Source organism: Balaenoptera physalus (genome assembly GCF_965194825.1).
Source record: "Balaenoptera physalus genome assembly, chromosome: 20".
Taxonomy (NCBI): Eukaryota; Metazoa; Chordata; class Mammalia; order Artiodactyla; family Balaenopteridae; genus Balaenoptera; species Balaenoptera physalus.
In genome coordinates, this window is record NC_138901.1 from 59238923 (window position 1) to 59253952 (window position 15030).

General features: G+C 43.2%; 1 protein-coding gene across 1 annotated transcript in view; it reads left to right on the top strand.

The window, feature by feature from the left end:
- ADPRM (ADP-ribose/CDP-alcohol diphosphatase, manganese dependent) overlaps positions 1–15030 on the top strand; it is a 386060-nt gene that overhangs the window by 338957 nt on the left and 32073 nt on the right. The window contains exon 9 of the mRNA XM_082441418.1: positions 820–1044. The gene's annotated coding sequence lies outside the window, so the exon portion shown is untranslated. The remainder of the gene's footprint in view (positions 1–819; positions 1045–15030) is intronic.

Here is a 15030-nt window from a genome sequence, read left to right on the forward strand (position 1 = left end):
TCTGTGGTACCCAGGGGCACACCTTGAAGAGGAGGGTAATGATGATTGGTGTGATGGTGATTGTGACGTAATGTCTTACATCTTCTCATTCAGCACCTATATTTGGAGGAAGGACTGAGTTTAGAGAATTTGAAGACATGTAGAGGGGGATTAACAGTAAGAATCAAGCATTCTGGGTGTGGGGCAGGTGATACTTACATATCTTAGCATAAACTGCTTGGAAAGTGCCTTCGAGTCAAGAAGACCTTCTTGGGAGGGAAGGATGTGACAGAAAGCGTACTATGGACCTGTCCAGGCATCTGTTCCTTCGCCCTACTCCGTGGTCCATGTCTAAGCCTACCTAAAAAGAGAGATTGAAGGTGAAAATAGAGGCAGTTGCTCTTCTAGATTATTCCAGGCACACACGAGGCTGCTTGCAGGCTCAAATGACAAAGGAGAGCAGAGAGTTCGGTGGGCCTGCTGCCCGCTTCTGGGCGGAAGCCAGCCCAGCTCTCATGCTGAGGGTCAGTGCAGTGGAGCAGGGGCTCAGGGCGGAGGTACTTGCCTTGAGGTCCCTGCAGCTCTGCTGAACCCGTGGGCAGCCTGCTGTGTGGGGCAGCAGCACTCTGGAAATCCCTGGCAGCCTCAGCAGGCCCCTTGGTCATGATATCAACAAGAAGCTCAGGGCGGAGGAACTTAAGAAGGCTAATCGTGAGCACCCCGGGGGACCTGGGCACTAACGGTAGGGCTTTGGGGAAGTTACAGGAAGCAGATGGAGAGTAGGAGCCAGAATCTTGGGGTACCTAGTTCCCACGAATGCAGCGTCATTTCTAATCCCAGGTTGGGACATCGGGGGACAGACGCAAGGATCTGAGACAGCCCTGACAATTCTTCCTTTCAAGTTGTTCTCGGATTTGTGAGCCAGGAAAACGAAGGCAGCCCCAGTGCTTGAGACCTCTTGAATTTCCATGTCCTTCCAACCTTCAGGACACCTCTCCCAGGTTGCTCTCTGTAAGAAGAATGAGAGTGCCTTACAGCCTGAGCCGGCCCACGATTCATGTGCAGGTGAGCTGCTTGGATGTGGAGGGCGGCTGGGGTATTGGGGCTCTCGCTGGATGCCATGGACCGGGGCGTGGGATGTGAGATGAGGGAGCATCTCCATGCCCCTGTTGACCAGTTTGGGGCCAATTAGCGTAAAATGAAAACAGCTTAGTTGGCTGCTGGATAGGCAGCTCCCCACTCCCCAGTTTTTCTGGAAAAAAGTGGTGCCGGGTAAATGTTGCCAGACAAAGGGTGTGACTGCTGCTAAAACCGCCAGAGCAGAGATGGTTGGCTCTGGTCACGTCCTCTCAGCCCCCCAAACACCCTCCCACCAAGACTCACACACCAAACACCTTCCACTCGAGTCCAAGAGCCCCTCTTTCTCCTGCACCTCCCAGGTAGAAAGGACTTCCTAAGACTCTGGTGTCTCCTTCACTAAGTCAAGGAGCGAGTTGCTTGCCTGAGTTTGTGCCTGTCTGGAACATTCCATCAAAACAGTCCTGGTTTCTGGTCTAGTGGTGCTGTCTGAGCACAGCTGTTCAACAGACAAAAAACTCAACTGCAGAAACCCTAGCATACAAACAGACTGCCCTCACAGTCTCAAGTCTATGACAAGGTTGTTTCTCTGGCTAGGAACGCTCATCTTGCCAGCCCCCATTGCTTTCAAAATGGTATTGTATTGATAACAAGAACAAAAAATCCCGAAGGAAATGGAAATGAAAAAGAAAATTCACCCTGAATTGCACCACAAAAAACACATCCTTTGTTTTTGGTTTTTTTAAAATTTATTTATTTATTTTTGGCTGTGTTGGGTCTTCCTTCCTGTGCAAGGGCTTTCTCTAGTTGCAGCAAGCGGGGGCCACTCTTCATCGTGGTGCGCGGGCCTCTCACTATCGCGGCCTCTCTTGTTGCGGAGCATAGGCTCCAGACGTGCAGGCTTAGTAGTTGTGGCTCACGGGCCCAGTTGCTCCACGGCATGTGGGATCTTCCCAGACCAGGGCTTGAACCCGTTTCCCCTGCATTGGCAGGCAGATTCTCAACCACTGCGCCGCCAGGGAAGCCCACATCCTTTGTTTTTATCTTCCAGCTTTCTTTCCATCGCACACTCATAAGCATGGAGTTTACCGAGTTGTGATCATAGCAGAGAGTTTGATTCTGCCGTGCTCACTTACTAGTATACCGTTTTTTCAAGTTATTACGCAGTTTTTCTAATTGTAATGTTAATGATCCCATAATATTCCATGGAGTTGACGTTCTATAATCCACTTCACATCTCCTTAATAAAATGGAGTCATTCTTCAAGGTGCGTCTCCCACGTCTTTGGGAAGCCGTACGTGGATACCCCAGGCCTGGGAGACTGTTTCCCCCTCTGAACACAAGAGCATTCTCTCTGTTTTCCAGTTAAATTCCAATTTGGTTCCCAAGTCCATAATGTTTATTTGTGGTCTGCAAAATCACCCTCATGCTTGCCCTATACAGTGAAAGAGCAAAAGGTAGGCGAGGGCCCTTTCCTGGTGCTCGACCCCATAGTGTGCCCAGCAGGTCTTGGACAGGTCTCAGTCCTGCTCTGTAGGGTGATGGGAGAATGGGAGACCAATGAAGCTGCTGACCCTTTTGCCCTTGAATCTCAGCCTGTACCAAGTGTTGCTCGCTGGTGTTCCCCTAAAGCTGTTGCCAGTAGTTCTACCACCAAGACCCCAAAGTGGGAAATCTCTCAAACCTAGAAACAGATGTAGACGATGGGCAGGCAAAACAAATGACAATTATTCATTCAATTTTTAACAATTAGATTGATTCGGGGGAGTCAGTGTACACTTGTACATTGTACACAATGTACAATGTACATTGAATTGATAACATGTACACTTCAGACAGATCTGGCAAGTGTACATGTTATCAATTCAATTCAATTCAGTATAACCGAGTCATCTTTGAGCAAGGGATTTAGAGTCAGAGATACTTGCATTTCAATCCCACTGTTGCCAGCCCCAAGCTGTGGAATTGAAAAGCAGTCCCTTAATCTGTATGTTTGTCAATTTACTCATTCATAGACTAGAGGTGGTAACATTCATCTCAGCCAAGTCTGATGCAACCCAAGCAAAAGTATAAGCATCTAAGCACAGCACTTAGCACAGTGACTGAAAAATGGTACATTCTCGGTCAATAGTAACTAGTGATAATAATAAAGTTAACAGGAACAAAGGCAATCTTAAGAGGGGAAATGGTGGATGTACAATGCTGGCTTCTGAAGGACAGCCTCGATTCCATCTGATCTCTTCAACCAGATCTCTTCCCCTCCTGAAGATGATCATAGCCTCTGAGAGCTGTGATTACAAGCACATGCAGCCCAGCAGAATATGGCTGTTCCCATCAATAGCATAGAGACAAGAATAAGTATTGTAGTAAAAAAAAAAGATCAGGGGTGGAAAGACAAAACTCTATCTATAAAATGATTTGGTTTAGGTCTCAAACGCTCATCCCCCCTTGATGGTAGAAAATGTCATCTTACTGATTTAAGGCAATTCATTCACTGCTGTTTAAAATTTAATCTCACTTACATAAATGCTCAGTTAATTTTAAGGTTATCCCTCATCCCCCCTCATCTTTCTGGACATGAGGGTGATTTCACGGGAGGGGACGGAGGGGATGGAGAATGGGGCCTGTGCCCTCCTGGTGTGAGCATATGCCCACGGTAGGAGTGGCTGAGGTGTAGCTGGCAATCCCTAGCCGAGGACATCTGCCCCTGACCCCCCAAAACTCACCGCTGCAGCGGCCAGGTTGTCATCACTCCTCCCCAAGCCTCGTTCTGCTGTGCAGACTTTTCTGCATCTAGGATGCTTTTACGCTTCTGCCTTCTCTCCTATAACTCAGTCGCTCTTACTCCTTTTCGGGCGGGGTTTAGCTGTTCTCCAAGCTCCTCTTTGTCATCTCTTGTGTATGAATAAAATTTGCCCTCTCTCTCCAGGCTTCACCTCTTGATCTTTTAACCAAGCTTTCTAGAATTCAAAACATCTTTTTTTTTTTTCTTTTCAAGCACCTGGTAGTTGAAATAAAGATGTATGATACTCAAGGTTATTATATCTGCTATAGATTAATTAGAAGTTCCAAAGCCCTGAATTTGACTCTTTTGTTCACTTTGTACATCGGTACCCTACGAACAGTGTATATGGAAAACTTTTTCTTCAGTAATGAAGGGAAAGGTAGAGGGTAAGAGAAATCAAACTAAATCACACACATAAATATCAAAATATTACTCCCTGCAGATAAAATTACTTCTGCTCATACCTTCTGCCTATAGCCCAGAGCTAGCCCAGAAACTAGCCCCTTGGGCATCCCCATGTACTTTGTGGATGTTTTGCTCAAAAAGCCAGGGACCAGATGAAAGTCACAGAGTGTCTAAAGTGGAATCTGGATGTGCATGAGAGGAGGAGAGGTTATCTGCCAGGTAGGGAGGTTATCTTCCAGGCTTGTTTCTGAGCTAAGATGATGGGCTAGGAATGCCTGTGATGGGAAAACAAAAGCCTTTGTTACCCAGGTAGGGCAAGAAGATATGGATAAAGGATTAGGAAATCTTCCAGAAGTTAGAGGCCACTCTGCTGCACTTGGCTAATAGTAGACCTGCTCCCTTCTACATCTGGCAAGAGGTTGGGGGATAGAGTCTGCCAGACTCAAAACAGATGATCAAGTGAGTGGTGGCCTTGGACTCGGAAGGTGTTTATTTGAACTTCTCTTCCCAACTTTCCTTGTTGCTCGTAAGAAACTCTGCTGCAGATATAGTGCCCCATGTTATTCGGGCAGAATCAAAATCAATAGGAAATTATTTTTTAAGCTTTATTATAAAGAATAATAAAAATTGCTCATGCAATTATGGAGGCTAAGTCCAAAATCTTCAGAGCCGATGTCCCAGTTCAACTCTGAAGGCCATCAGGCTGCTGTAGGACCAGGAAGGGCAGATGACCCAGTTCATCATATCAAGCAGGAGAATTCTCTCTCACTCGGGGAAGGGTCAGCTTTTTGTTCTATTTAGACATTCAACTGATTGGACGAGGCCCACCAACATTAGGGAGGGCAATCTGCTTTATTCATTCTACTTATTTAAATGTTATTTTCATCCAAAAACACCCTCACAGAAACACCCAGAATAAATTTGACCAAATGTCTGGTCACCCTGTGACCCAGTCAAGTTGACACATAAAATTAACCATTGCAGGTCCTTTCTCCCCAGTTATGTTGCCATGCCCAACACCGGCAGCTTCCTGCAATTCTCAGTGACCCCTAACTTACAGGCTCAAACCCTTTCTCTAAGTCAGGGGAATCGCTGTGTGCAGAGCCTTTGTGCCATTTGAGCCTCTGTCAACTTTGCCCACCCTAGGTAGCACCCCACTCTCCACAACCCCAAACTTCCCTCCATCCCTCTTCCATCACAAAGTCTTCAGGAAACCAGTACACAAAAGTGTCGAGGTCAAGTGGAAAAGTCCTTAGGAAGTAGAATCTCTGGGGCTCTGTGGTAGAGCCACAATTTGAAGACAGAGGTCCTGCCTTCAAGTCCAGTGTCCTTTCTGTTTTGTCTGCCTATAGCTCCCAAGATTGAAATTTAGCCCATTGCCTCAGCCCCCAGAGCAACAAAGACAAAAGCCATCAGCTGGACCCTCTACTGGAGACCCTGCAGCAGTCGCGCTCACGGCCTTATAACAAGGAATTGGCAGTTATGCTGGGAGCAATTACCAGAGCTTGGTAACATCAGCTCAGATAAAATTAGATTTGACCTGAGAGATTGTTCCAAACACCAACTCAACTGCCTTTGATGTTCTGAATCCCATCAAATTGCACATAGTTCTCTCTTCCTGGCTTTAAAGTCAGTCTCTTCATCAGAGAAATGAAAAAGATCTGGATTTTTGGGAAAATCTTTAAAGCTCTTTCCCTGGAGGTGTTGTAACAGGCTGGTAGATGTGGCATCTGCCAGTTGTATCAAATACCCCAGCACTGGAGGCGGGGATATTAGCTGACTTATCCCAGAGACAGAGAATGTTGAAAAGGACAGTAGTTGCCCCTTAGAGATGGAGAGACGGAGAAGTCATGTGACCTGCCCAAGGTCAAAAATACCAGAGCCAAGACCTCAGCCTAGATCTCCAGTCCTCTGGTTTCCTCCTCTTTTATGCTTTCCTAATGACTTCTTATAGCTGGGGCAAGGTTTGACAGAGTGATTTCAAAATTGGGGGGAGAGAGCAATTACTAATTGGCACAGTCAGAATTTGAACTCTAAAACTTTGATTTCAGAATCTGTTGCCTTTTCTTACTACAATAACTAAAGGAAGCATGCAAGGAAGAAAGGCAGGTTAGGAGGAGGGCAGGGAGGCAGGGAGGCAGGAGGGAAAAGGGAAAGAAATTCCCTGAGAACAGGGACACGTCTGTCATGTTTACTGCTTTTGCCCCATCAGCATCTCCGTGTTGGACAGTTGATAGGTGCTCGGTAAATATTTGGGGAAGAAGGTGAGAGGAAGGAAGGAAGAAAAGGAAATAAATAGGCTATTACCTGAAGTCACTCTTGCTCTGAGGTCTTGGGTTTTATGATTACTTCTTCGGGCTAAGATTGTTTTCCTTTAACTTCTATTTTGAGTTTTTGATTTATTGGGTTTTGTTTTCATTTTGGGTTTTTGTCTTGTCTTGTGTTGTCCACATTAAGGAGATTAGGGTGTCAGAAGTCTACCTTCCGGATAAATGGAGCATGGTGGTTTTCACTGAGTAATTTTTGTTGAGTAATTTCCCAAGCTCACACAATAAGAGCGAGGGTTAGAACTGAGGAAAACAGGTGTGGCCTCTATCAAAGTACACGGAGTCCCATTATAAGCCGCCTCCCTTCTGCGTCCTCTCATTCTTCCTGTTGTTTTCAGGGTCTCTTTTTGCTCCAGGTGAAATCTACCTGAGCTATAATAAATTGTTCCTTTTGGGTCCAGATTTTCAATTAGCAAATCCGACTAAAGGACCCAAGCTGATATCAGTCATCCAAAGAATATTTATTTGTGCCACGCACTTTGATAGGTGTTTCTGAAGTGAATGGGACTCAATCCCTGACCTCAGGCACTCAAAATGAATATAGGAGACAAGCATGTACACAGCGAATAGGATGATCAAAGTGCCAGGGAGGAACTGATTTTTCTGGTGGGTATGGGACTTTATAGAAAACACGACATTAGAACAGAGTTTGAAAGATGAATAGGATTTCAGTACGTTCTTTTTCGAAAATGTGGTGCCAGGTGAGGAGAAATCACTCCAGGCAGAGGTTAAAGCCTAATTAATTAGAATAAAATCCGAAGTTCTCAACGTGGCCTATATGAATCCTCACGATCTGGTGCCTGCCTCCTTGCCGGATCCCATCTTTTATCACTTCTACCCTTTCTCAGTATATGCCAGACACACAGGCCTTCCTTTAGTAACGAGAATCCTTTAAGCTTGTTTGTTTCCATCACAGGACATTTGTACTTGCTCTTCCCACTGATCAGATTGTTCCTTGCCGTCTTCACGTGGCTGCCTCCTGGGGAACATTTAATCTCAACTCCTATGCTTCATAGCAGAGGGGTCCTATTAGAATCCCCATTTCACAAATCAGGACCCATTCTGTAATGGTTAAGTAACTGACCCAGGTCACCCAGCTAACAAGCGAAGTTGCCGGGAATTGAACCTCGGCGGTCATAGCCTAGAGACCCAGCTTGTATCCACGGCTCCACACTGCCCCTCTCGCCATCCAAACTGCTCTTAGTCATACACTGACATGTTTCATTCTCCTCGCTCTAGAATATATGGTCCGTGAGAGCAGGGGCCCCGTCTGTCTTGGTCACCACCATATCTTCAGCATCTGGCATATAGGATACACTCAGAAAATATATTTTGAATGACTAAATGATCAAGAGCTTGGGGAAGAGAGAGAGTGCATAAAGGAAAAAGCTTAGAGGTACACTACTCCTAGGTGAGGAAATAGCAAGGAAGCTTATTGAACTGTGACCTCTGAGAACTAAGTCCCTATTTTTATCCTTTCACTCAAAGTAATGACAGACTTGTTGGAAATATAGGACACGTAGGAGCAGGTATAGTGGCTAGATGGTAAGGAATTGGGGGAAACTGAAGGCTTTAAGGGGTGGGCAATCCTTGCAGCATACCCCAAACCGCAACACATAAATGACTGCCTCCTTCTAACCAAGGAAGACAGTGGCTATCGCTTCATGGAGGTCCTTTCCATAGCGTGGTGATCACTGTACAGCAGGAAAATAACTTTCTAAAAGGTCCCCGTGGTGTCAATAACCTAGGAGTCCTCTCCAGCTGACCAAGAGTAGATGGCCATAGCAGCTGGTGTTAACAAGCCTGAAATTATTCAGGCTATATTTCTGCAGTCTGCTGCCTGCCAGAAGCTCACGCCCAGCCGCAGGTCACTCATCTCTTCCCAGGGAAGTGCCAGGATGCTCACCGGCCTAGGTCACCTCCTCTGTAGGCTTTCCAAGATGGCGGTGGGTCCAGCATAGTGACTGCTTCTCCTGTCCAGAGCCGCTTGGCCATGGCCCTGACTTGCTGTGGCTCTAAAGAGAGGAGGCTGGACTTGCACTTTTAGATTTTGATTCACAAGGTAGTCTTCCAACTGCTCTCCACACCTTCCTTTGTCCTAGCCTCTGCAAGGAAGTCCCGCCACCCAGTGGTTCATAGTTCTAGCTTTCCGGCCAGATAACCTTCACGGCTTCAGTTGAATAAATGATGATGGTTTAGGTTTCGAAAGTTATAGTGTGGCTCAACTCTCCAGAATTATAACCACCATATACTGATTATTTTTTCTGTGCTACAGACTTTTCTAAGCCCTTTACAGACACCATCTCATTGAATTTCAGAACAACTCTTTGTGATAGAAACTTTATTATCCCCATTGCACAAATGACAAAAACTGAGGGATAGAAAAGTTAATGAATTATTCAATGTCTTATAGGTAAAAAGTGTCAAACTTCAAAGTCAGAGTTCTTAATCACTTAACTATGTGCTGTGTTTCATTTTCTCCACATATGCCCTAATCTGGGAGTTGAAGGCACATATCACTACCAATCGCTACCTGCTGTGTTTGGGGAGGATTTCTAAAGTTTGGTTTCTTCATTTAAAAAAATAATTATGTTTCTTAACATGGAAACCTCAGTACCGGAAACCAAAGAAACAGAGACATCTGTTGCTTCTAGCCTGGCCAGAGTTGATTTAGGAACTAAGTATCAGAACATAATCAGTAATGATCATGTGGCCCATTGATTCGATAGGCAGAGCACCATTAAATTTCAAACATATGCTATTAAGCCCAACAAAAATATATTCTATCGAGGGTCATCTAGATCCACAATTCCTTGGATTGGACGATTCAAGGGATATGAAGAAGTCTAAGAAGATGTGATGAGTGTTTTATTCCTGGGAAGAGTAGGGATGAATCTTAGATTGGTCCAAATTCAGCCCCACTTTAACTAAGAATATAGGGTTTGGCTTCTAAACCACCATCATTCCTTTATTTGTCTAAACCACCATCATCTTCATCTTAAAGAGCTTCCAAGAGTCCTGGGTCATTCTAAGAGGACTGTCCACATAGCAAAGTGCAGGAAGACTGTACAGAGTGTCAAAATGCAGCTGGACGTCACTCCTAGTCAGCAGACAATGTTCTGGCAGCTGTCTGTGAAAATTACTCACAGGATGGCAAAGAGATGGAAACTGTCACAGCTCCGTGGCACACGGGTGTTTGCTTCTCACAGGAATGGGAACGGAAGATCTTCAGGTGGTGACTCAGCTCTCACACGCCACTCTGGTACTGGGGACAGATGGGGCTCCCTCAGGCATAGGATGGACAGTCCCTTCTGAATGGCTCAGCTCCTATCTGTTTGGTCCAGACCCATGGTATCTTTTTCTAGTCTGGGACTGGGAAACCTGTTTTGCATATTCTTCTAAGTCTATTGATCTTTTTTTTTTTTTAAATCAGCATATAGCTGATTCACTTTGCTATACAGCAGAAACTAACACAACACTGTAAAGCAGTTATGCTCTAATAAAGATGTTTAAAAAAAAATAGTAGTACATTCACACAATGGAATACTATACAGTGATGAGAATGAGCAAATTACCACTATGTGCACAATAGAGATGCATCTCACAAGCTTAATGTTGAGTGAAAGCCAAACCTATATATATATATATATATATATATATATATATATATATATATATATATATATATATAAAATTTTATTTATATGGAAGTCAAAAACAGGCAAAACTCATTAATGGTGTTAGCAGTCAGGAAAGTGAGATTTCTGGGGTGCTGGTGATATTCTGTTTCCTGATTTGAGTGCTGGTTACATTGCTGTGTGAAGTTTGTGAAATTAATTGATCTCTATCGTTGTGTGCTTTTCTGAATATTTTTTATGCTTTAATTGCAAGTTCACACAGACACCTCCCTAGGTAGACACGTGGGCACATACACAAGCTTCATTCTCCCTGCCTCTCAAAAAATTAAGATGGCTCTGGGTGGCAGCCCTGAGCAATCGCTCTAACTTCCTCACTGAAATGCCTATGAAGATAGCAAAAAAGCCATCCAAGTTTGGCAGTCAACCCTATTGACACCACTGGAGAAAACTTCCCTGTGCCTCAGGGCTTCTCGTAAGGGATTGAGAGTAGTCTTGGCTGACCACCTGTGTGATGCCATGGCTGGGTCTGTCTACTTGAAAATAGTAGAAATGCCTTTCTTCCGTCTTCAATATCTTTACTCTGGGTTAGAAACTCAAGTTCTGCATCTAAGGGAACACTGAGTTCTCGTCCTTGCCCCAGTGTGTGTGTGTGTGTGTGTGTGTGTGTGCGTGTGCGTGTGCGTAGGGGGTTAGGGTCTGTCCCTTCCCCCGACCGCTAATCCTGTTACAGTATAAAAGGGGCTTGAAAGTGTTTCCTTACTCAATCTAGTTCCTGAATTAGGAATTCGAGTCTTTATGTTCAGGTGGAATCTGAATCCTGTGGGGAAAATTTGGCTCTACAGAGCTTTCTTTAGAAAGTACTCTCATTCTTGGAGATGTATTTTTCCAGAAAGGATGTTTTCTTTTTTGCCATATTTTCCACCTCACAATTCTTGACAAGTTTGTGGATCATTTACAATGGTATCTGGTATTGTTTTGTCATGCCATTTGTTCGTTAAATTATTTACTCATTTAGCACATCACACCAGAACTACTAAATCAAAAATCTCTACTTTTCACTACCAAAAAACAAATTATCCATAAAGCAATATGCTGATATTTTCATTGTCCAGGAACTTGAGTGGAAATTTTATGTTTATTTAAAACTTAATATTGAGGTTGACATCTATAGAGTGTTTCTACACGTAAATAAGACAACAGGAAACAGTACAAAAGAAAGTGGGACAAGAGTAAGAATAGCAATTACAGAATAAGTGAAAATGACCATAAACATAAGATACACTGCTTCACCAGTCATGAAATCAATGCAAATTAAAATAACACTAAGATTTTTCAGTGATCCTATTTTCAAATATTAAAAATACTTTAAAATATTCATTATTGTGCAAACAGGCAATCTCATACATTGTTGGTGAGAGTGGGGCTGGAACTCTCCCTTTGAAGGCAATATATTTTCAGATTAAAAATGTACATTTTATCAACATTTAAAAATTGTGAGCCTTTTGACCTTATGGTTTCTACACAGGTACTTAAGCAAGTGTGAAAAGACACAGGTAAAACCTTGCAGGTTTGTTGGTAACAGAAATATGGGAAGAGGGCTTCCCTGGTGGCGCAGTGGTTGAGAATCTGCCTGCTAATGCAGGGGACACGGGTTCGAGTCCTGGTCTGGGAAGATCCCACATGCCGCGGAGCAACTGGGCCCGTGAGCCACAACTACTGAGCCTGCGCGTCTGGAGCCTGTGCTCCGCAAGCAGAGAGGCCGCGATAGTGAGAGGCCCGTGCACGGCGATGAAGAGTGGCCCCCGCTTGCCGCAACTAGAGGAAGCCCTGGCACAGAAACGAAGACCCAACACAGCCAAAAAATAAATAAATCAATAAATAATAATTAAAAAAAAAAGAAATATGGGAAGAAACCTAAATATGAATCAATTGGAACCTTTGTAAAATAAATAATAGTGTTGCCATATCATGGTGCTAAATACAAAAAAGAAGATGGGAGGAGTGAATATATACTATAATCCAATTTTATAAAAAATTAGTAAAGAAGCATAGACATATGTCTATGCTTAGGAAAAATTCCAGGAGAACAGACAGAAAACTATTATCAGTGGTCATTTTGGGGAGGGTGTATAGCAAGGGACTTCACTTTCTACCTTATATATTTTTGTTGTTTGAATTATTACAATATGATTATAAACCTGTTATGATCAAGAAAGACAATGAAGATTTTTAATACTATAGGATATTCACCCAATGCTAGCAATGTTATGTCTAAGTGATGGACATTCAGATTGTTTTAAAATTTTCTTCATTGTATTTTTGTACTTTCCGAAATTGTCTACAGTGAGTATCTACTTTTCATATCAGAAAATAGGGGGCATTTCAAATAATAAGTCTATACAATTTAAACTATAGCATATGATCAAAATCATGTTGAACATATGGACAGCATAAAGCTTCAAAGGACATACACTTGAAAGTTATAGTAATTAAATGGGTGGTAGGATTATAGCAGATTTTTTCCTTCCTCCTGCTCTTTTGCAAAATCAACAGCTGTGTGACTTGAAGATCAATAGTTGGAATGACAGTAGGTTTATCATTATTGTAATTGTTGTGCTCGTTAGTATCTGAGTTCTTTCTCCCCTGGTTTCCTACATGCTTGTTATTTCCACACAGCGATGTTAATTATGGTGATGAAACACTAGAATGAATGGCTAGAAGTGGATGCAGTGGCACTATGGAGACACAAGCTAATAGAACAGAAAGGGGTCTTTAGACTTCACTCCATGCTGCCTCCTACCTTAAGACAAGTAGATTTCTGAACCACTCCACACATGGAGCTGTCAGTGCTTTTCCTAAAGATAGCCAAGGAGACACGTGATCAAGACACTGACATTCCAACAAATAATTACAAATCATTCAATCCTACAACTGGCCGAGTAACCCACAATGTTGTGGTTTTCTTCTCTTTTATAAACAAAACTGATCAATGGTTGTGGGTCCATACTTTCTAGAACAAAATCCAAAATTTCTAAGTTGCTTTTGGAAGGAAATACCCAAAGAGAGGAGGAGTAGTTGATCAAGGGCCCCAACCCTGAGGCCCCTCATTTTCAGGTATCTTTCATTCTAATTCCCCTAGTTACCACCCCTCCCATGCTGGTCCCCAAGAAAACACTGATTCTTTTTTAGTGGTCTAAGCAGAGACATAAGTCTTTATTTTTATCTGTTTCACATAATAGAATTTTCAAAAACTCTTTCAAAATACTCATGTAGCCAAATAGGCTATGAAATGGGCAAAAGCCAGAAGGATACACCAAAATGTTAACAGTGGTTACATCTAAGAAGTTGGACTATATGTTATTATTTTGACTAATTCTTTTTTCTGGGTATTTAAAACAAGACATACACATTTTCACTGTGCAGTGAACCTTTCACTATGTGTACACAGGTCTTTCTTCATCTCAAGAAGAGTTTCTTCTACTGTATCATTGGTTATTGCTTCTAGTTAAACTGTACTATTTTCTACTTCAAGGATAATAATTATCTGTATGCTGATTTTACAACCTCCTTTCTCATTATTATCTCGCTAATTGGAATTTTCCCCCAATTTCCTCTCCATTCTTGAGGAACTTCTCCACTGATCTCTATGTCACTTATATGATTTTCTGCAGGATCAGTTTACTTTTTTCTTTGACTGCTGTTAAAATATTACCTTCATTGCCATACTTGTCCATCTCCTTTTTCGTCTTATCCTGCTCTCTTTTCATTTAGTCCATTCTCTCCTTAAGGCTATCTTAATTACGTGTCAGAGAAATCATGACTTCTTATACTCTACTGAAAATGCCTAATCATTTCTTAATAATTTGTCCTTGATTCTGAAATACATCATTTTCAGGTATAGGTTCTTATTTGTCTTTGGTTTGACATTCTCTTCTTCAGCAGTGTTTTTCACAAATAGGGACTTAAATGTCCTTTGATGTGGCATCCTGTCTCCCTGGGGGGTGGCTAAGTCCCCTGCTCAGACCGATGGCTACAGCATGAGTTAACACGTGCAGCCACTAATCCAACCCTCGTTTGGATGAAATGAGGCAGTGGCGAGCAGAGTCTGGTGGTTTGATGTTGAAAGAGAGAACAAGGAGGACGCTGACCCTGGGAGATGAGAGGGGTCCAGACAGTGAGATGGTGCATTTTAAGCAAACTTTATCTTCTTTCCAGACTAGCCGCTGGGCCAGCCTTGGCCATTTCCCTTCCTTTAGGGTCTCAGTGTCTCCCATAAAGGGGTGACAAGGAAGAGTTTTGTGAGCTGTGAATAAGGGTGATGAGCAAAAAGAGGCTTCTGTGATCAAATATATTATGAAAACAGGATTAAATAAAGATTAAGAGGTTTATTTACTGTGTCAGTACTCAGACACTCAAATAGGCTGGGTGCATCGCAAATTTCCAGGAAATGGCTCTGGTAGGCTGCATTTCCCAGACATCACTGACAGTGGTAACCATTTGATGGAGTCTCTTATTGGACAAACATTTCCTGGAAGACACTTTTAGAAACAATGTTCTAACTTTTGTACGATTCCCATTCCCACTCACTCGGGCCTTTCTCTGTCTGTACAGATAAGGTAAGGGGGTCAGAAGGGCAAGCTAGTTACAACACATCAACTCCACCAGGCTCCCTAGAAAAACCTGGAAGAGTCTGAGCTGTGGGTGAGGCAGGACCAACTGTGCATGGCAAACATGATGTGGGGTGTGAGTACTTCCTGTCCCCCATGGCAATGGATGAGGACTGAGGGAAGGAACACATCCAATCACAAAAAGTCAATGG